General features: G+C 23.8%; 1 protein-coding gene across 2 annotated transcripts in view; it reads right to left on the bottom strand.

The window, feature by feature from the left end:
* LOC112603605 (hemicentin-2-like) overlaps positions 1–24,222 on the bottom strand; it is a 289,646-nt gene that overhangs the window by 210,321 nt on the left and 55,103 nt on the right. Inside the window, exon 1 of one of the 2 annotated variants that reach the window (XM_025352265.1) lies at positions 23,294–23,329. The exons of the other annotated variant lie outside the window; for it this stretch is intronic. The gene's annotated coding sequence lies outside the window, so the exon portion shown is untranslated. Of the gene's footprint in view, positions 1–23,293; positions 23,330–24,222 lie in introns of those variants that run through there. 2 annotated transcript variants of the gene reach the window in all.

Below are 24,222 nucleotides of genomic sequence, written 5' to 3'. Positions count from 1 at the left end.
TTTTTATCCGTAAAAGTTTTAACATGATTATCATGATAATCATTATTGCTACAGGAGTAAAAATTCTTATTTAGTTTCATGATTCTAACATAATGTAGAAGTAAAGCGATTTGGAAAATAAAATGTATACAAAAAACAAATTGCGTTAATAGTAATAAAATAAACGCCATAATTCTTATCATAATTTAATGTCATTAAAATTCGATAAAGTAAGCTTAAATATATTAATAATATATTAAAAAGCATTCAACATAGCAATATACTCAAGTAAAACACTTGAAAAAAGTTTAATTATTCAAGTATACGATATAACTAAACTTGACCATAAGTGGGAGTTCTGTGGAATGTAAAAAATGTTTGATTGTACCACAAGTTTACAATCATTTATTAGCTATAAATAAATTCTCAAAAGCCTATTTACTAGAACTAAATAACATATAAACTCAAAACACTTTGTACTATTTATTAATTTTCTTATGATTAATTACAAATATATTATTATTTAATTATTTATCAAATACATTTTTTTATGGATATTTTTTTTTTTTTATAATACCTACAGTTAATAAATTAATTAATTTTAAAATTGCAATTATATTTACATGAATTAATTTTTTAGTACGTTTTTTAATGTTTAATTCATCAATGGCAGTATTTTAATTTATTAAAAAGGATACTTAAAACTTTTGAGTATCAAATTAAGTTATAAAGGAATAAGTTATTCTCTAAGTGTAATTCAATAATTATCACTAAATTATCACCCTTAATTGAATTATTATTTGAGAAATTTCCTTTTAAATAAATAAAGCTAAAAAAGTTAATTCTTTGTCTTCAATAGTATTAAAATAAAACAGCATGATGTTACTTAATTAACAGGATAATTATGTTTACACAAGTTACAAATAAATACAATGTTAGTATGACAATATTATATTGTTTCCATACACTTTAAAAAAAAATTGTGGCTAAATATTTAGGAACAAGTATTCTGAATTTTTTTTTTATAAGCTGTATAAGTTTTTCCATTTAAATAATAGCACTTTTTTAAAATGTAAAAGTTTTTCTCGTCGAAGAAAAAGAACAAAATATTATGTAAGTACAAATTCAAAAAGAAATATAAGAAAAACCTGGAGGCAAAAGCAGTCTAAAAGCATTGAGTTTTCTTTAACTTAGAATTTAGATCAATATAAAACTTAAAAAAGGTAAGTGATGTACAAATAAAATAATAATTAGAAAAAATTGAGCACAATATGTCTTGAAAACTTAATAGAATCACATAAAATATAAAATAGGCACCTATAATTAGTTAAAATTTAATAAAAATCATACATTTTAATAATTTATTTTTTATACTATACACTAAACAATATTATTGAAAGTTATAAAGTTTTCTTATAATACCAAACGTGGAATAAAATTTTTATTTTTTATAAACATTATAATATTACTAAGTAGAACCATAGTAAATAGTAAGCAATCATAATTGCATTCGCTTGTCTTATGAATTCATAATATTCTCAACGAATATACGTAATGGAAGAACATTTACATTCAGAATGACTAAATATTTTAAACGCATCTTTATGTTAAGTTTGATATTAAAAGACGATTAATAATTACTGGACTAGCATGATGATTTTCCCAATTAATTTCAATAACATAGTTTTAAACTTACAATATTATGTTCGTCACATCCTATGCTACATATTTTATTGCCTGTACTATTATACACATAATAAATAAATATAAAAAATTGAAATAAATTTATTGTCCCATTGTGCAAATTTATATTATAATGATATAGTATAGTAAAATGATATAATTTTTCAACTAGTTGACATCTTACCAACATGCTGTTTATAAATTTCTCTATACACACCATTTCTTATAGTATCATGGATATTCAATAAACTTAGCTTTGTGGAATATTAATATGTTTGATTAAATCGCTGTGGAAGTATAAAAGACTACCGCTTATAATCTATGAAACTTAATTATTTATTTTATTTTTTTTTTTTCATTGTTACGTACCTGTGTAAGTTGTTCCATTTATAATCATTTCTGATTGTAGTTTTGTGTTGAATTTCGTTTCATAAATTATTTTAACACATTTATTCCTTTCGTAACTGTATATATTTCTACAATTATTATTCATGACAAATCTAACATTAAATTTATTCTGGATCTTTATTAGCCGTCTATTCAAACTCAATGCTAAAAGCTTTCGTTATGTATATTATTTGGTTGGTTATAATAAAAATATAAGTTATTTTAATATTGAATACTGCTTAATATAGGATCGTTTAATTAAATATTAAATAAATTATATAAGTTTAACTTGATCTTTAAAAAATATTAAAATATCATTAGTGCATAAATTATTGTAACTTATTAAAAATAATCTATAAAAAAAAAATCAGATGTATGATACTTATACAAATACCAGATGGCTGAAATTTTAGCAAAAATTATATATAATTTACTGAGATCAATTAATGAAAATTTGAATTACCTATTAATGATATATAAATATATATATATATATATATTATCTATTTTTGATATGCATTTATGATACATTCCGTATGTAATAATATAATTTGATAAATTTTATAATGTCAAGTAATTACACATTTAATATATTTAACACTCATAAGTGTTAGTTAATTTTAATTAAATTTCTTATTGTAAAAGAGAATTATTAAATTGATTACTTGAGTAAAATCATTTCGAGAGATACTCATTTAAAAACTCTCACATCGTGTGGTACATACTACACAGTGATAATAAATTAAATCAGTTAGATTTCAATTTTTTTTTTTTAAACTTTACTATTTTTTTAAGATTAGTTTTATATAGACCGTTGTTGTAGTAATCCATGGCTGTTGTCTTATCTGCATTTCTGTAGATCAAATGTGTTTTTTTTTCGAAAAGGCTCACATATCTTTGCAGATTGATCTACAAATAATCCTTGTGTCTTCATTCCAATCACAATTATTTTACCAACACTATATTTTTATTTTTATTTTCTAATTTTATTATTATTATTTTTTATCATTCACACAGAATATGTTATTCTTGATGAATAAGTTTCTTATTCATTGTTCACCATGCGAAGCATCTACAGAAGAATATCTATTTTATTTTTACTATTTAAAGGCATGGGGAATACTGTTTTCAATACTGTTTTCGTCGAATTTCATCATCTGAATTAATTAGTTAATTGCGTCATCTATTAACTAATATGTCATTATCAACGCTTATAATGTTGTTACGGGTACATAAACAAATCAGTTGTTTTCCGTGGAATTAGATCCATCACTAAATTATGTTGTTTAAAAACCATTTTGAGTTAGTAAAACATTAATTATGAACGGAAAAACGTTTAACAACAAAACATTGTGTATTATTATTTTTCGATGATTTAAATCTATGGAAGTCCAATTATATGTATCTACTGAATTAGATGGCGGCGTGAGCAATCATCACCAAATTTCGTGTGTAATATCATTGCTCGTTGAAACTCCCGATGGTATTCGCTCAATTTTGGATACATATTATTATACTGACAGTCAAAACACCAGCTTATCATAGTTCGATCAAATCCATTCAAGTAGAAAACGAGGTGAACTATTAGAGGAAATAAATATTTTACACAAGAGTTCGTAGTACTCATTCCAAGCTTGTTTTAAGAAGTCAAACATTTTTATCTACAAATAATAGTATAATAGTCAAATAATATTATGAGATAATTATTGAATTTGTGTTAAAGTTCTAAGCCTTTAAAAATGTAAAAATAAAAAAATAAAACGTATTTTAAAAAACTAAATATAAATATAATATGTATAATGTATATAATTTTAAGAATAGTACACCAACGTTTTAAGTACTTGTAGTGTTATTTAGTTATTTTGGTGCATTAAAGAAAATTTTAAAATTTTGATGCATATATGAAAAATTAAAATTATAATACCATACAGAACCATGATATTAACTCATAATATATTCTAATACATACATTTTCCATAAAAGTGTAAGGTCTCTAATATAGTAGTTTAATCGAGTATTTTTGTCTTCATATATATCACATATTATTATATTGTATTAAAAAAATGTCAAAGTAATTTATATATTAAATTGCAAATTTTACGTTTCAACCCATTATAATATGTTGTAAATTATTTTTATTGCTAATTTGCGGATACGGGACATATTTTTTTTTTTTTAAATAATCACTGTTAATGCGAAATAGAATAAAAGTATTTCATTGATATAAGAACTTCAGAAAACGTCGTTTAATCATTAGCACGATAATGTTTCTTCTTTTAATTTATTCAATACTACTGTTTCGTGTATGAATAGAAATCAAAACGCGTTTAGAGACTACTATTTATGTAATGGAGATAGAGTGTATTTTTTCAATTTGGATTAGGATGCCTCACTAGAAGTAAACACAATAATTTACGTACTCGGAAAGTCATATCCTTAGCTATGACGGAAACCATTATAATAATTACGGTATGTGCCAATAGTGAACAGTAAACAGTTACCGCCATAAAATCGATCCGATTACATCTATGGCCAGAAATTTTAAAAAACTTCTAGAAGTGTTGACTGTTAAATTGCTATTTCACGTTTTTAGTTAAGTTAATCAATAAGTTTGACAATTATTACTTCGTAACTAACACTACATTTTATATTACTTATTCAATACAAACCTATAACTTTTAATTTCAGAAGTACCTATTAATGTTTATTAGTATTTACCTATATACTCGTAAATATCATTCATAACACTTGAATGACACAATATAATATATTCTACAGTTTTACACATATCACAAAACCATGATCTAGACACCTTTTCTGGGCTATTGGGAATTACATGTTCGTATTAAATACAAGATAATATATCAGACTTAGCAGAATATTATATCAATATGATTTAAGGTTCAACAATTTGAATACAAAAGTTTATTTCACATATTTTTGCACTATTTGAATGATTTTTAAAATATATTATTATTTACGAAACATAAATGGAATGTAGTTAGAATAGTAACAAACCCGTATTTTTTAGAGGATTGGGTCCCGTAGTCTACAAGTCATTCCAGTCTCTAAAGGCTTAGTTAATTTTTTTTCTAAACCACCGTCGTATTACTAAGCCAATGACACATGTGACTGTTGATCCCTTTTGATTTATATAATTATATCGCGTCATGTTTGCGCTCGACCTCAATCGTACATAAATTAATCCATTAATCTGCCATACGTCGCTTGCTCCGTATTTCGTTAGCTATCCCATCCGTCTGTTTACACGGTAAACTGCTATAATACAAATCCACGGCAGCTTCAGCTGTTCAGATCCATACACCAACACTCTTCTGATGACTTTTTTATAATTAATATCATTAACATATAACGCCTGAAACTGAAAATTTATTGTATTCACGAGCGCCACAGATTAGATTGGGCAGTTATTAATGAGCTTGAGAATAGGAATAAAAATCGCTTAGTCTGTGCTCGGCGTGATTGGCTGTCATGGTGGACCGGGTCTTAATGTTGTCCGGTCTTAAATTTTTTTTTTTTAAATTTTTATATATTTATTTTCCTAAGCAGAAAGTGACGGAAAGATTCTACCGCACTACCGCCATCATAATCCCCGGCTGAGTACTCGGCGAAACTGCCAGTGGCAACCTAACCGAATGACAAGATTTATGGACGGGGGAAAATGAGTATTTTATTATTAAACCATCTGGCATTTGGGGTCTTTCTTTTTTTATTTTAAATAAAATCCTTGGTATTATAGAGACCATTACATAAATAATTTCAGTATATACACGATTGAATGTTATGAAAACGACCGTATGAGTGAAATAAATCGATGTTAATACTTTGTAAATATTTTTTTTTTTTAAGAAATAATTAATTAAAATCAAAATTTAAAACGTATTATAATATGGAGTATAACATTGCGTAAATTCGTCGCTGTATTAAATAAATAAAGATGCAAATAGACGTAAATCTTAAACAATTAAAGAACCAATTTAAAGAACAATAATCATTATATTCAATAATTTACTCCACCGTGATCGTTTAAATAACCGGCATCATTAAAATATAAACGAAATTAAAATAGTTACTCAAAAATTGTGTACAACATAAATGCATGTTAAAATGTGCAAGGCGAGCAAAAAGTTTGCATAAATATTTAGTTCTTTGTACATCAAAACATCCAGTTATAACAATGCGTTCCCATTGACTAAGTTTTCTATTTTTTGTTTCATTCTAGAGCTAAAAAATAAATTCTTGCAATATTAATTTGAGTAGAAAAAATATAAAGTTTAATCATCACTATATTAAAGAGCTGGCACAGCAAAATTGTGATATTTAAGTAAGAGCCCTCGTAAAGGCCTATATATTATAAGATAGGAATATAATAAAGATAAATACCAAATAATCTTAAAATCGGAAAAAAAATTTATTCTACGCAATTTTGTAAATAAGTACATCCTACGTGCAATACTGTATTAAAAATACGCGTAAAATAATGACCAAGATAATTGTACGGTTATAAAATAAAAACGAAATTCTTTAATGAGATAGTCGTAGGTTCCCCAGAAAAGAGAGTCATGTGTAATACATCACTGTTTTAATTGTGATATTTAATTTTGTTATAGTTAATGTATTTGAGAGTTATTTTATATTATATTATTTTAATTCATTTTAGAAGCAATTTTAAAAAAATAATGATTTCACTACTAAACTAGTATTACATAAAAAACAAGTACATTACAAATAATTAAAAAAAAAAAAAAATATTGAAATAAAAATTTAAGTAATAAAGTTATTATTTAAAATGATGCTAATAATATAATTAAGATAAAATATAGTCGGTATTGTAATTAGAATGCTATATCATGATGAGATAAATAGTTGATACATAAAATATATAATTTACAAAAATTTTATAACAAAATATAAATAATATGTGGTCGCAGTTAAAATCTGAATTTAAAATAGCATTCTTCTGTTAGTTATATTTTATAATATTGTATATGATAAATTATTTAATAACCATAAAAACTTATAACTCGTTTAGAAAATGCGAAATTCCTATTTTGTATTTATATATTTGTTTATGAACATAAAATTGTTTAAAAAGGTAATAATTATCGGCTTTCTGTAAACCTTTAAATTTTGAAATAAAAATTTGTATAATATATAGTATTTTTATTCATTTGTAGTTTTTCACATCACTGGTGCATCGACATATATATCTACATATTATACAAAAATAAATATAAAATAAAAACGTAAAATGATACTCGTTTCTCTCAGAAGTCAATTCATATAGACATTTGTAGTACTCGAATGTCATTGAACGATTATATTTGCTTAGTCAAAACTCTAAATCCATACATGTGACCGAATAAATACAACTTAACAGCGGGCTCTGCACCGTTTACGATGAAAACTGGAGTAAATAGTACCCGCGTACTTACACACTAGATACATATAGTACTACTGTGTGAATATTCTCAAAATCCTGAATTGATGGCTTACAATTCAATATTATATATTTACTAAAATATCGGGGATGAATAAAGTTTAGTTTGACTTTTTTTTCAAAAGATAGATTAAATTTTTTCATGCTGCGAAAAAAAACTATAAATCGAAAATGATCGGCGATACGCTAGTGTTTTGTGAAAAAAAAAAAAAAAACTTAATTTACAAAGATGATGCCGGAAATTATGCGGTCCCAGTGTCATTGGGGTTATTGATAGCATCGAGCTAGAATGACATTAGGGAGTATTTTTATTTATTTTTTTTTATTATTCTTATACAGCATACACTTATCTGTCACCGTTTCGTCCAAAATAAAATGAAAGGGATGGAGTATACGAGAAAATAGAATCGGACACTATCTGGTATCCAAGATTTTTACTCGATTAGATAGTGGACTATATTATACACTTTTCATTGTAAGTGAAAAAAATACATATACAAGGTATTTCTGTTCAATTGGAAATTGGATCCGTTCTTGTGAAATGTCGACACATGTGCTGATCCAACACAACACGGTAACCTGTCTAGATTCCAATTCGATTTTTTTTCACCAAAGGTTTTTTTACCCCTGTAAAAATGTGACGTGAAACCTTTGTTCTATTTTGTTTTTATTTTTATTGAAGAATAATAAAACAAAAAAATCATTGTATTCGTCTTCATATAATTTTATCGAAATATTGTGTAATGTGTGTAAATTCTCATAAGGAATTATGATCAACGACTTATAGAAGGAAACTTAATACATAGCTTTTATTTGTTTAAATAAAATGCTTTATTTAGATATGTCTGTTTAATCACAAATGTATATAGATACAATTTAATGTTTATTATACAGATAAGTACATCACTTAAACACATAATAAATTCGTTTTGTTTATAGGCAAAGGAGTATTTAGTATGAATAAAAAAAAAATGTGGAATTAAATTCAATACATTTCTCTACACATTCTGTTAAATTATTAAATTCTTCTAAACATTTGGTGAATAATATTTGATTGTTTTTTGTAATCTCATATTTATATTCAGAGATGAGTTTAGTCTTACCAAAATAATTGAAACTAGAGCAAGTATTTTTGACCTAATTTGTTTATATTTTCAATTAATCTTTTTATTTATGATTTTTTAAATGTTAATTAAACTTAAAATCAAATCTAGTATTGCTACATTATCTAATGCCAACTCATACTGGATAAAGTAAAGTTATTACATACATATACATACATATTGTATAATGTGTAACATTTATTGATGGTATTAATCATAATCTCATTATACAATTGAACCGTTATCTATTCAGTTTATTTTTGTGTTATTTATAAAACTTCCTCTTCATTATAATTTTTAATTTTGCAATCAATTAATTTTAATAAGAAAATTAAATTGAATACATACTTTTTCTTGGTTTAATATTAATTTATAAAAATACAAATAGTATTATTTTTTTATTATTATAAGTGTACCGAATGTATTTCATGGGTCTTATTATGAGAATCCATTTTATCTGGAAATAAATAAGAGAGTCCTTCTAAAGCATTGCGTATATTCACTAAAAATCATTAGTACGGGTTTTGCTGGGGAGGGGTGAATAAATAATAACAAATATGCGTTTAAACCCCATCGCGTCTTTGTTTTATCCACGAACAGAAGAAAAAAATAGATAGTTATATATATATTTATACTGGACAGGTGCTGTCAAAAGCGGTATGTTTTTACCTCTACTGTACTAGATAAGATAATGTATGTATATCATTATTTTATATCCATTATTCCTATCACACTTTTCAACAATTATGATACGAGTGGAAAACCCATATCACAACCCACGTCCAGTTCAATTCCATTGTTAACGTTTTTCGTTTTATTATTATCAAAAAATTATGACAAAAACCTAAAAGCTTTTGCATTGATGTAAAAAATGAATAACACAAAGAAATTTTTAGAAAAAAAACATTTTTACTTAATTTTTGTTTTTAAGTAATATTCATACTTTTAAAATAATACCATTTTGAAATTCAGTGCTTTGGATTAATATATGTGTTATATATTTTTCTTTCATAATAAATTTAATGTAAATACTTCATGCAGCATTACTAACTGTAGTCTGTAATACATTTACAACAGTAATTTTATAATAAATTAATTTATATTTTTATAGTGTATTGAAAATATTAAAGGTTGAAATATGCTGCTGAGATGTGAAATTTTTATAAACTGTTCAATTATAATAACTGAAAAACCAATTTACTTTTTTCACATATAATATCGATAAAATGAATTTAATAAAGAAAAAATATATAAATTTGGTTAAATCTTTAGTGCAATACATATTTCAGTAAAAATTATATTAATAATAAAATGAAATATTGAATAATTTTAGTGATGGCTGTTAACATAATGCAATGATCATCGTTTATTATTGAACTACCTTGAAATCAGGCTATTTGAGTCCATTAATCAAATGAGCTATTAAGACAAAAGACTCAAAACTATAAGTCTTATTAAAATAAATAAATAATTTATTTCAAACATTTATTGAGATTTTAGCATAGAAATAAATATATAGAATGTACGTATGGGTATATACATAAGTAATAAATACATAAAAAATGTTAAGTATTTTATAAAATACAAAAGGTTATAAATTATAATACTTTAATTATGAATTCGTGGAGTGGGTAACTATGACATATAACAAAGTTTGAATACAAGAAAACGTGGGAATTATCGTACTTGAAATGTTTTAAAAGCTATACGAAGAGATAGGAAATAACAGATACCAGTACTTTATATAAATCATAATTTATTTGAGTGGTGAAGAAACTATAATTTTACGTTATATCATTAAATAATAGACGATGCTCTGTATTTGTGTATCAAAATAAACTTTCAATTGAAAAAAAAAACACATTCCAAAAAGTATATAATAACAAATGCTATAAGAAATTTCTGGAAGGTTAAAACTATTCGATGTAACAATTAAATTTATAATAGAAATTGTATAATTCTGTATTCTTTTAGATAATTTATTTTTGTATTAGTAATACGGTAACGTTGAATGTAATGTTTTCAAAAAAGAAATATATATTAATAGAATCTCAAAATAACTATAAGAATATTATCAATAAATACTTTGTTTTTATACACAATATACAATGTTAAAGCATTAAATTATTAATATTTATATAATATATTTATATTTTATTTATATTTTACTTGAATGGATAGATGTCTTGGTCAACATCCGACTAAAATAGAGTCGTTAGCGTAACTGGAGAGGAAATTATGAACCTTTTCTTGGTATCGATTGCTTTAAATATATTGCGTAGGTATTTCGAATCTTTATTTTTTGCCACTGAAGATAAAATATTAATTTAATATAATAAAAGTGTACACATTCATGTACGTCACTGGAGACTGTATATTTATGTCTCAACAGTGATATTATAATAATAACATTAGTAATATTGTCTTACATAATGTTATCAAGTTCTGATAATATGTCACAATATTCTAATATAGTTATTGGGATATTATCTTTGAAAATAACGTAGTAGATTAACAATGTTGATTAGAAGGAACTGTAATGATACGACCTTGGGGATATAATTATATAATATGATATCAACTAAAATAAATATAAACTTCTGAGATGAAACCCTTGAGAGTTTACAATCTAATATTAATACTATTTTAGACTCTGGAATAAAAATTCCAAAAATATTTCCCAGTATAATGAATCTTTCTAAGAATAGACAATTTATAAGTATGGATTCCGAGAATGCAACGTATTATACGATTTTAAGCTTTTCACAAAAATTCATAATATACGTTACAGACACTATCATACAGTAATAGATTTTTTAATTTGTCTATTTGAAATCTATGATCAAGTAAAAATAACATTACCTATTATGAATTGATATATGCTTTAATTTATTACAGTGTGCAATCTAAAATGGAACTTTGATTATTCAACATAATATTCAACATTACTTCTAATAAAAAATACAAAGTATTATATACTTAAATACAAAGAAAACATTTTGAAATTAATATTACGATTGATAGAAACACAAAAATGTTTATGATGAAAATGTATGAAAAAAACAATTATCATTATTCTTTACTTTGATTGTTCTGCAACAATTAAAAATTACGATGTTATTTTTATATTGCTTTTTTAGATTATTACTTTTTAGAGACCCTTTGCAAATTAATTTAGTATGTAAAGCTTAATCCAGCCTTTTTCCGTTTAAATATTGAATAAATAATATTTGTAGCATACAGTTTAAGGACAACAGCCTATTGCAATTATGGAGTATTCTTAATCCGTTTAGAGACCGATCGACCGAATGGCTTCGAGTTAATGATGTCGGATTCGTCGTTTTAGACCATTTAGGAAATTTTGCTTCATCGAAAAGTGCAACATTATTGTTGTCCATTAATGGAGAACGTTGATCTATCGCTATTCGCAACAGTGGCTGTATGACACTCGTCGAGTTATATAAAATTTATCATAAACGATGAACTATGATTATAAACAACTGAAGTAAGGAAAATTCAGAATTTGATTATTTTCCCTTTTAAAATAGGTAATAAAATATTATAATTTTATTTATTCTTACCTCACATAAATTATGAAAATTGTTAAAACGTAAACTAAATTGTTGTCATTTTAATACAACTCGATCAAAAATATACATTTTTTGGTGTTGTAAAAATAACTTTTAGCACTTACTTAATTATTTTGGTTTAAAATGTATTAAATTACTATTTCAGAAATATTTACTAATTAAAGTACATGTATTATATATTCTTATAATATTGATACTTGTAAAAAAAGATTCTAAAGAGTATTTTTCTAGTATTTCTTTACTACTTACTACACTTATAAAATATACTATATTTTATTATATTTATAGCTATTAATCTAAATTATTTGACTTTAATAAATATTGGTTACTTGAAAATATTTTTATATTACAATTACAACGTTTGTATTATTTTACTTTATTATTTTAATCTAATAATACAGAAGAGAAAAAATGCTGTTAAATATTTTGTGGTCTCAAATTGAAGTTTATAATTTACTTGACAATAAAATGATTGGAGACTTTTTAATTCCCTTCAATAGTGCACTATTATCGATCGCGCACTGTTCGTTATAAATTCTCGAACAAATAAATTATGAAGTCCTACTAATATGTAAAATTATATGGTATGAGTACAAAATAATTTTATGTTTTTCTTTAGCAGCGATACACAAATTATTAATGTAGTAGCTTAATTGTAATTAAAAATTACATCATTTTTTTTTTTTTTTTTTTGAATGTATAAAATTGTTGGCTTAATGTAAATATACCAATACCAATATTGCTAGTCGTTCTTTATAGTTCTATATGATTATAATAGTGATGTTGTATCTTATAACATATTATATCATACGTTTCTATAAAGTATTTAAATTATAATACATCAATGTCAGATATAAAGTTTTTTAGCTATTATTTTCAGTGTTTTGTATTTCGATATGGTTTTCGTCTTTAAAAAGAGATGAAAAAAAAACTCTAAAGAAGTGTTGGCGGGTGGTGGTTAAGATGGAGGAGGGTTGGGTGTGTGATAAAGTAAGGGTTAATAACATATCTTGGTTCGGGAAATTGAGCTACGACGTATATGTATGTGTGCTGTGTATTTTATATAAAACGGATCACTCTTGACCGAAAAATTCATGCGTGAAATAAACGTTTGGTAAAGAATTTTTTTTTTTTTTTTGGTTAATAATTTCTATTTAACAGCCTTTTTCTGAACCATTTCTTGTGTATTTTGTAAAAAGTGGAAAATCGTGTAATGCAAATAAGTTATAGCAAATGAAATACAAATAATATACTATTTGGCCAATTCATAAATCAATTCCCCATGATTAGAATATAAATTAATGTTTATAACATTAAATCGTCGTTATACAATATACGAATTTCTCCATTCTTATTTTTACCATGGTTTTTATATTACAGTAAAAAGCAGATTCATGAAAACCGTGAAATTAGAAAAAAAAGAGTTTTGTCACAGTGCAGTCGAAATGCGAAAAACAAATTATTTTGTGTGTTTTAGTGCGATAACGGTTAGGTACTTTCGAATTGTTTTTATTATTTTTATTACTTACCAATACTTAAACACGTTTTGTTAACTAGGGATATTGTTGGGGCGTGCTCTCAATGTGTTGTCGTAGAGTAGGTGAGTATAGAGAGGGATGCTTTAAAAGTAGTCAATGCTGTCAGATATTACAGGAGATGGTGAAATTTGCATACAAATATACATCCGGATATGTCATGCATTATAATGCGTATGGTATAAAAAAAATAAATAAATAAATAATAATAGTTTTTTTTGTTTTTATTGAATTGATTGATTGTTTCAACACCAACAATGATTGTAACACGGCTGTTATTAATCATAATGCGTTTATATTCATCATGTCTATCTCGTTTGTATACTAATCGTGGTTAGAAATAATAAAAATTATTTTTATAATATAACCGTAAACGAAATTTTGACGTCGTATGCGAGTATCAAATTACAAATAATAGTCTGTTGGATGGTTATACCGTCGAATTTGCAAATGTTCCTCGATATAGTCATTGCGTATTTTCAATAGTCACTGATTTATTGTCGTAAATATATGTGTGTGATATTATAATATGCCTGATATAAAATTGTGTTAATTATCTGTTGTATTCAAATCTCATTATTGTTTGTATCATCGCCGAATAAATTGTATCAGAGTATAAAAAGAAAAACAACGAAACAGAAAAAAAGATCTTAAATGAACATTGTCGATTTTTAAGAAGGCCACTATTTTGGTGTTTTAATCACGTAACCGTAATTTTTACGATTAATTTCTTATCTTATAGATTTGTATTTATTTTACAGCCGCCCGTCGTGTGTACCGAACTGGTAAACTATGAAAGTATAAAATTATTATTATTATTATTATTATTATTATTATTATCATTATGATGTCATACATAATGGAGTGCGACGTGGTGGGGAACTCGGGCTGCAGTAATCAAACGAAACGACGTTCATTACTGATTTTCCATGTACCTCTACCAATACTTACCTAATCGATATTTATTCGATTTTGATATTACGTGCGCATGACGTACGCGCGCAGCCTGTTAATGAAAGCGTAATGCGTGAACGTTCATCTCACACGCCGCGATTCCGAAAAAAGAGATTCTATAATAAGCAAAATGACTGAAAATTAATAGGTTTTTTTTCACTAATTTTAAATTTGAATCGAAGCAATGAATACATTAATTTTTTTTTAATTTTTTTTTTTTTGTACGTGCGTGCGTGTGTGTGTGTGTGTGTGTGTGTGTGTGTGTGTGTGTGTGTGTGTGTCATAACCATTTGGAAGTAAATAAATCAAGTATTAAATTACCATGACGTAAAATATTATTATTTTCTACACAAAAATACAATTTTAAAAATATTCCGATTTATGTTTAGATATTTATATAATTATATCATGAAACCATTCTCGTCATATTTATTTACAACTTTAAAAAAATTATATTATTGTGTAATACCAACCAGTATTAAATTAAATTAAATACAGTTATTTGTGTGATATAATAACACAATATTTTGTTAGATGTTTTTATCAAAAATTAGTTTTACCTACGGTATTACTAATAGAAAAATAAACTAATAACAATAATATCAGGGCTTGCATTTAAAAAAAAAATCGCTATACTTTATTTACAATTAAAACATAATACAAATTTTTCATTTATCATTATTCAGAATTTAAACGTTATTCAACTTTTGCGTTTATCGTTATTCAGAAATAGATTTTTTACAATATTGTGTATGAAAATAACATTTTCCTACACAGGAATTTATATTTTGCACTATATATATACCTTACTACAATTGACAAAATAATCAGCATCTATAATTTCTGCTATTATAATAATATAATATAATATATTGGCAATATAAAAGACAAAAGTATCTAGGTAACTAATGTACTATATAACATAGAGTATAGATATATTGAAGTATTAAATGCATAATTTATACCTATTATAATATTACTAATATTAAATATAATACATACTATATTCACAAATAACAAAATAAATATCTATGTCTAATATCAATATGTATTATATTCATGAATATATTTGAAAAAAAATAATATACATTTTATATTTTATTGGTTATTTCCTCTAAAAATTAATATATCTTCTATTAAATCATTAAAAATTGAACTTCTAAAATCGAACAATATAAGTTTTAAATCAGAAAAGTTACGTTCGACACTAACCTGAAAGACAAAAAATAAAAATATTTTAACCAAAAATGGATAATTATAATTTATAATCAATTAAAACTAAAATTTGTTTTTAGAATTTTAAAATAAATAAATTACAAAAAAAACCTCAAGAATTCTGAGAAAACTGAACACAACAGTTGGATAGTTTAAATTTCGACCATAGTACAATTTGATATTGTCAGGATATCACTAATTGACAATTATGATTATTATAAGTTATCGGCAATAAAATTATCCTATTTATACTTATCTATTAAATTTTAAAATAACATCTAATGCAGGAACAGCAGGATACGGAATAAAATATTAGTTCTTGGTTGAATAAAAATAAATCGTGACCTGGTGTGGCGCGGTGGTTGGCCATAGTCACTAATATGTTCAGACTTTCTGAGGTCAAGCATTGGACGGAATTGCTAGCTCTCGGATGGGTGACCAACCCGAGTTCTTACTGACAAATCCATGGCGCACACACAAACACATAATATGTGTTCCAACCGTACTAACCAAACTTTACAAACAAACCTTACACAAAAAAAAACCTACTGTTCCTATCCACAGATAATGGCCTTAGATGTCGAGCTTAAATAAAATCAATAAAAAAAAAAAATAATAAATTGCATAAAATAAATATTTTCATGAAACCAGTATTATTTTTAAATTTATAACTATTAAATAGTTGAAAATTAATTATAAAATTTGATTCATACATTACAGAGTTTAAATATATATATATTATATATATTTTCTATTTTCTTATGATATTTGTGAATAAATACATTTTTTGTACTATTGTGTTAGTTTTTTAGCTTTTATATTTAATTTTGGTTAATTATATGTATGTTTGATATTTTTAAAACATTAATTTTTAGATACTAAATACATATTTATTAATTTAATGTAAAATTTCTATAGATATAATACGTGTTTTCGAACCTTATGAAATGTTATCGCCTTATCGGTATACTATACTTCTAAAAGTAGGTTCTTAGAATTTGTCAAAGTGATTTCCGAGTGAGAAATAGTGGTAACATTGACTGTCTGGACTTCGGACTCATTGAAAGATATTATATATTAATATTATTTATAGGAATTTCGGTGGTGGTTTCGAGTATATTCGAGTGTTACCGCAGGACTTTATTGTCTCAGTCGCGGAACCACTACTCAGTAGTCAGTGGTCAAAAATTTGTACCTAAAATTTAATAAAATAGTTTTTAATTTATTGCTTTACATATATACTAAATTGTATTTCGGTATTCTAGGAATTATTAATTTATTTAAACGTAAGAAAATATGTTCAATAAACAAGTTATTATTTGATCTTACAAATTATTTTCAGTTAAATATTAACATTTTAAACTTTAAAATTTAAAGTCATTATTTAGTAATATTTTAATGGTTAAAATGAGTAACATTTTAATGGTTAAAATGCATTTTTTTTGTAGTATTATTGGTAACTTCGCCATACCTATAAGTTTTTAGTGTATTATTTTTTTTAGTAAAAATCATTATTTTCTCTAGCGTGACTTTACCTAAATAATAGTACCACCGTGACCTACAGTAGTCCTCTACTTGATGACGAGATATAGTTGATTTTTTTCTATACAGCAAAGCGAAATTCTAATTTTTTTATTTAGTAATATACAATTGTCTTTGTTAGCTTACATTTTCCAAGAAGCGAATGTACTGTATTGGAATTACAATGATGAAATGTTTTAAAATATATTTTAATTTTAATTAGATATATATATATATATATATTACATTTAATATTTATCAGCTATTTGTTTCTTAAGTAACTGTGTTTTTTTCATTCTATACTTTTACACGCATATTTATACTATTTACGACTTATAATAAACTATTGTAGTTTTTTTTTTTATTTATGTACACGAATGTCTGCTATCATTTATATCGTGAAATTTAATTTCTATTTCGATGTAAATATTTTATTTGAATTCGTTCGATCCTAATTGTGTTGTGGTAGATTCTATGCATTATAATATAAATGTTTCCAAACGATAGTCGTAAAACAGTATTTATCGAGAATTCATCTTGATCTTTGAGAGGGATTAGGAATCCGCGTTTAATAAAACTTCACTTCTAGTATACAATATAATACACAATACACTAACGACATCACGTATTGTACAACTCGCGCGGTTTAAATTCCCTAGAGAATACGAATCCAAGCAATGCTATATCCAATGGTTTTTAAAGTATTCGTGCAATTCATACTAATATGAAACATACAATATTAACAACACGTATATTATTGACTAAAAATTCGTACTATTCACAGTATTAATAATTTAAATGTTGCGAAATATTGTATTTTTAATTCTACATTGGCATATGTGTAGTATAAGCAGCGTAATTTCATATTGCGAGATATTTAATAAATCTAAAATTATAAGTGTTATATTTTATGTTATTTCTTTTAATTTTAAGCACACATATTTATAGCCAAGAAAAAATTTGGGAATGTATTCAACAATAAATAAGTCACACTGATGTAGGTAATAACCTATTACACGCTAAAAGAACCTCCTTAAATAGTGAACATTAATGTAATATAAAGTAGTATTTTAAAAATTATACTTATATGACACAACATTTATGTGTTCGTTTAAATATTAATTTAATGCTAAGGTATTTTTTTTTTTTGTATTACTAACTAAATAACTAAAAAAATAAAATATAATATATATATATATATATATATATTTTATGACAGATAAAATAGTCGTTGCGTGTCACTAGGTATATCAATAATAATACACTCTTGGATGTAACTAGTTTAAATGAAAATTATAAATATATATAATTCAATAAACGTTATTCTCTCATACTCAAATTCAAGAGAAAGAATATATTTTAAATTTAAATTTTCCTTTTTTTTTTACTCACTGACTTAAAACTGTTTGTTATTTGATAATGTATAAATTATTTAAAAATCTATTACTTAAATGTACATAATACAATTAAGCAAAGTGTAAACAATAAAGGTTAATTCTTCGTTATTAATAATCTTCATAAATATAATTTTATGACTTTTCTAAGTACTTAAATATAATTTAATGGGTTGATGTGGATTTCTAACGTAATTATAGGCTAACCCAAAAATAAGTCCTAGGGGTTAGAAAAGGAGAGGCCATTTTCCCTTGACTTACACGATAAAAAAAAAAAAAACTTGGAAACGCTTGATTTATATATAAATGGAAAAGTGCTCTTCATTTGAAACAATGAAATCATCGTTTATCCTATAAAATAATTACAAAAGTTATTTGACGAAAAAATTTAAAAAAAAACAATACCAATAAAATACATCATCTATAAAGTAAACTTTACTAAAATATAAAATAAACATTAATATTTTGTAGTTACAACTTTCCCCATCAACTTTTATTGGCGAATTAAATTTTAGATTTTACTAATATCTTACAAAAGTGTACTAATTATATTATGAATGGTGGAATTTATTCTCTTAATAGAAGTTAAATTTAATAAATCCTTAATACGTATAATGATTTAGTTTATTGAGATTTTATCGATAACAAAAAATATTTGACTAAGTTCATAAGAATATCCTTAATAACTATGCCAATATTGTGAAAAAATGTTTTATTTTATTTTTTTTTTTAGAAATATTTTTTATAATCTTTTAAGCTTCATATCAATGGTGTAAATTGATCAGAATTTTTTTAATATTCTATACTACATATATGCTAATTTGTTAAATTAATCAAATTACATAATTCTTAAAAATCAATAAGTGATATCATTAGGGACACACATTTATTATAATGGTAAAATGTGTAATTTTGTTTTTTAATAATATATATTTAATTAGTGTTAAAAATAATATTTTCAAACTATTATAATTTATTAATTTTTAACAGAAACATTAATAAATTTAAGGTTAAGTTTTTAATAATTACTTTTGTAAAAACTAAATTCAAATGGTCAATCAGATGATACACAAATATAAATTATTAACTAGGAACTCAAAATGATTCAGTTTTTGAAGGAAGTTTATATCCGATTCTGGAGAATAAAAGTAATACCATTTTGTTCTTCAAGCAAACTTAAGTACTTTATAAACTATAGATAAAAATACAAAATTATAATTTATTAATACAATTAATATTATTGTTATGTCAGGGAAACAATCAATATTCGTTTTGTAAACATGATGCTATATTTTAAATTTGTTATTTTGATTTCATATTTTGTTACTCTAGATGTTAATATCATAAATATTTTATGAAAATGTTTTTAAATAAAGTACTAATAATCTGGTTGTTTAGTCTTAAATTATTCAAAATCAATAAAAAAATAAATGTATAAACATAATAAATATATTCAAACAATATTTCATACGGAAAATTATATTTACTTAAGTTAACAATAATATATAATAAAAATAGTGAAGATTTCAATTATTAATATATTTACAAAGATTTCTGTAAACATCATTTTTATGTTATAATGGATTTAATACATTTTATTATTTGTAAAAAAAAGTATTATAAAATTACGATGAGTTATAATTTTTATTATTAATTTATTGAACGTTAATAAACTGCAACCGATGTAGTTTGAGCCTATTGAATTCTCCAGGGAGATTATTATGTCTTAGAATTTCGATTTTTCAAGTACCTATGTATGATATTAAATTACGCAACGGTATTATAATATCCCATAAGCTATAAAAAAACAAAATTGACACTAAAAGATTGATTTTTTTTTTACATAGAATAATATTTCTTATCGTTATTTTGAAAAGTAAATTTAATTTATAAGTATGTTTTAATTATAATGTTATTATTTTATTTTTTGTTATTTAAACACGTTGCCACGCCGCATAGTTTCAGACATAGAATCTATTTTTTTGTAATTTTTAAACTTAATGGATAGAACCACTGCAAAAGTATCAACTGAAATGATTTATAACCGATTATTAAATAGGTAATAAATAAACCATTTTATAGAATACTTATATACTAGCTTTGTGATATTGATGTTGTTCTCTGTACGGTAAATATTTAAATAGCTAGCGTCAACTACACAGGTATTTACTGAAGTGTGATTGTTTGAAAATGACGTGCAAATATTTTTGATGAAATAAATAAAACAAATGTCGTTATATGCCAAATTTTGAATATATATATCAGACGTCATATTATTTAGATTAAAGTGGAACAAAATATTTTACTTTTTCATAAAAAATTGAATTTAGTTCTAATATCATGCATACATTTTAAATTCTTCAAATCACATTTGTTATTCTCACATACAGTGGTTTATGAATGTTGGGTCAGGTGTATTGACTTATATTGTCAATTATACACTCATACATAGTAATAAATTAAATTAAATTTCAATATAATTTTTATTTATATTTTATTTTTTTTGTTTAATACAATTTAACGTGTATAGGTCAATTTTAAAATTATCAAACAAGTAAATCTATAGCTGGATACAAATTAAACTATTAAAACTTAAAACCTAACTGTAGCATAATTAAAATAATCGTTTGGTTGTGATATTATTTGAAATTCATAACTATACAACAATTTACTATTAAACAGAAGTAATGTATTTTTATTTAAGTACATTGCACGTCGTCGAATTAAAGAAAATATCCAAGTACTGATCAATTAAGTATACACAACTCTGATCAAAATAACACGAAGTGACGATATACATATATACATAATGAACCGAAATTGCCTATATTCCACGCCGGCCAACTAAAATAGACTTCATAGTTATTATTAAAAACAAATATTGATAATAAAAATCATTGATGTCAAAACGGTAAATCCAAAAAAAACTGGTTTAAATTCTTGTGTGTGTAAAATTTATTTTAGATAAGGATTTTTATACATTTTTCTAAAAATCTATCTCGTATTTTTAAGAGTTTTAAATTTGTTAAAAGTTTTATTATAATGAAACATGTTAAGTGCTTATAATATAATGCAATTTCTAACAAACGATTAAAATTATAAAAATATTCAAAACTTTTAATTATAAAATTAAAAATCTAATCATAAATATATTATTAAATGATTTGAAACCATTATATTATCATTCAATTTAGAGGTATAGTACTAGATTTATTGGGACAAACATTTTTTTTTTTTAATAATCACAAATAAGAGTAAATTAGAATTAATAAAAATTAAACCATTAATAAAATATACACTTTATTTTAGTTTTTTTATTGAAATAAAGATTGTTAGTCATACTAGTTTATAATTTTTTGATAAAAATAACACTGTATAATAAAATAATTAATTGTTTATCTCTAATACAATTATTTATATTCTTTAAATTATTAATATTAATAATATACGTTATTTTTAAAAAATTAATATAATATAATGTTATGAAATAAATACCTAGCTTATATTTCATTGAAGTTGTAATTGTGTTTTTTTTTTTTCATACATTATTATATTGTTTTTACTGAAATACTTCAAGAAAATATTTTAGTCACGTTATGATCTATCATTTATTTATGAATATTATTATGCATAGTAAAATGTATGGTGTATTATTCTATTTGCACCATATCAATATACATACATATATATATATATATATATTTTAAGATATTTGCAATATTTAAGTTAATTTAATTTAGTTTTTGGAACATAACTAATAACTATTTAGTAAAATATAATTTAATTATGATGTTATATATTATGTATGAAATACTATATGAATTAGAGATTTTTAGAGTATCGTTAATCCATAAAAATAAAATTTTACAAAAGATACCGGATACCATAATAGTTTTAATATTATAAATCATAATTGTTTTTAATTTTTTTTTTTTTTTTTGTCTCAAATAAATAATCAATCAATAATCTAAAAATACAATTTAATTTCATCCTACCTAATACAGTTATAACAACATTTTTAATTTAAAAGATTTGTATTAAAATTGCTATAATTAGTTTAATTATATTATTTATTTTTTAATGAATTTTTTTGTTTTATTATGAACTGATTTATTTTTGAAACGTTTCAAACTCTAATTAAATCAAAACGCTTTGTTTAATATAAGTAATAATAATAATAATAATAATAATAATAATAATAATAATGAGAATTTATTTTGGCTTTGTATGACTTCATAGATCTTATACTTAGTATAGTGCTCGGATTAAAACATTTATCAGTACTTATTGTTCGGTTAAGATGTTAAATTAAAGTAAAAGAAAGATCATTTCATAGTAAAATTGAATTGTGGATTATAATAGTTGGTTAATGACGGTAAAATTATACTAAAATTAAATATATATTTTTTTCATTTTTATTTTTCATTGATCAATATTGTATTATTCTATTTACATGCACACAATTACTTACTAAATGAATTGTCGAAATTGATTTGAAATGTTTTTGATATTAACCTGAAATGAAAACATAAACGTTAACCAGTTAATTGTTGTTTGGATATTTTATTGAGTGTTTAAAGAATTAAAAAAAAAAATCACTGTTAGCCGTTCTATGCCAGACACTAGTCTCCCTATACTCTCTTCGGAGTGTAAAACAATGTATTATAGTTAAATAACGATCCTAAACGCCTGAACAGAAAATGTTTTATCAAAACACGGTGTTGTTTTGTCAAAAGGTTATATAATAATATTCATTCACTATTTTCTATCAGGATGTTCAATAAATTTCCGTTTTAATGTGAGATTTATAATATGTAGTTGTGATGCGTGTATATTTTTGTTGTTCTGTACTACACCAAAAGTGTTTTATGAAAGAAAAACATTTCAAAATGAAATCGATGTGTTCCCATTCTATTATTTATTGCTTCTAAAATTACAAACGCGTCATATTTTGACTACAACTGTTTTTTTTATAAATAACATAGTTTATACTTTTTTTATAATTTGTTATTGTCTGGAAATTTAAATTCATAGCTCTAAAATAATGTATAAATTGTTATAGTTGAATAATTTGGAGTATATTTATATTTGTTTCGTAAAATTATAATTTATTACAAATTTCAAAAAAAAATTATAAAGATTATAGTTAACTGAATTGTAATCTTCGAACAATCTTTACATTTAACGAAACCTAATTTAATTTATTTAATTCTACTTTATCAGATATTTAGAAAATCATTTTTTTTTATTTACTAGCAATTACTTTATTTTTTTTTCTTAAGAAAATTCTTATTAATACAATAACTATATGTTAATATTCAGCGTTAAACAAAATATTGAATTAAATAAAAGTGTTAATTCTCCAAAATCGATGGTACGTAATGCTGGCTTATAAAAATA

The sequence above is a fragment of the Melanaphis sacchari genome, unplaced genomic scaffold (assembly GCF_002803265.2).
Source record: "Melanaphis sacchari strain LSU unplaced genomic scaffold, SCAv2.0 Contig10_pilon_pilon, whole genome shotgun sequence".
Taxonomy (NCBI): domain Eukaryota; kingdom Metazoa; phylum Arthropoda; class Insecta; order Hemiptera; family Aphididae; genus Melanaphis; species Melanaphis sacchari.
Note: the sequence above shows the minus strand (reverse complement) of the source record. Positions and strands in the feature narration are given on the sequence as shown.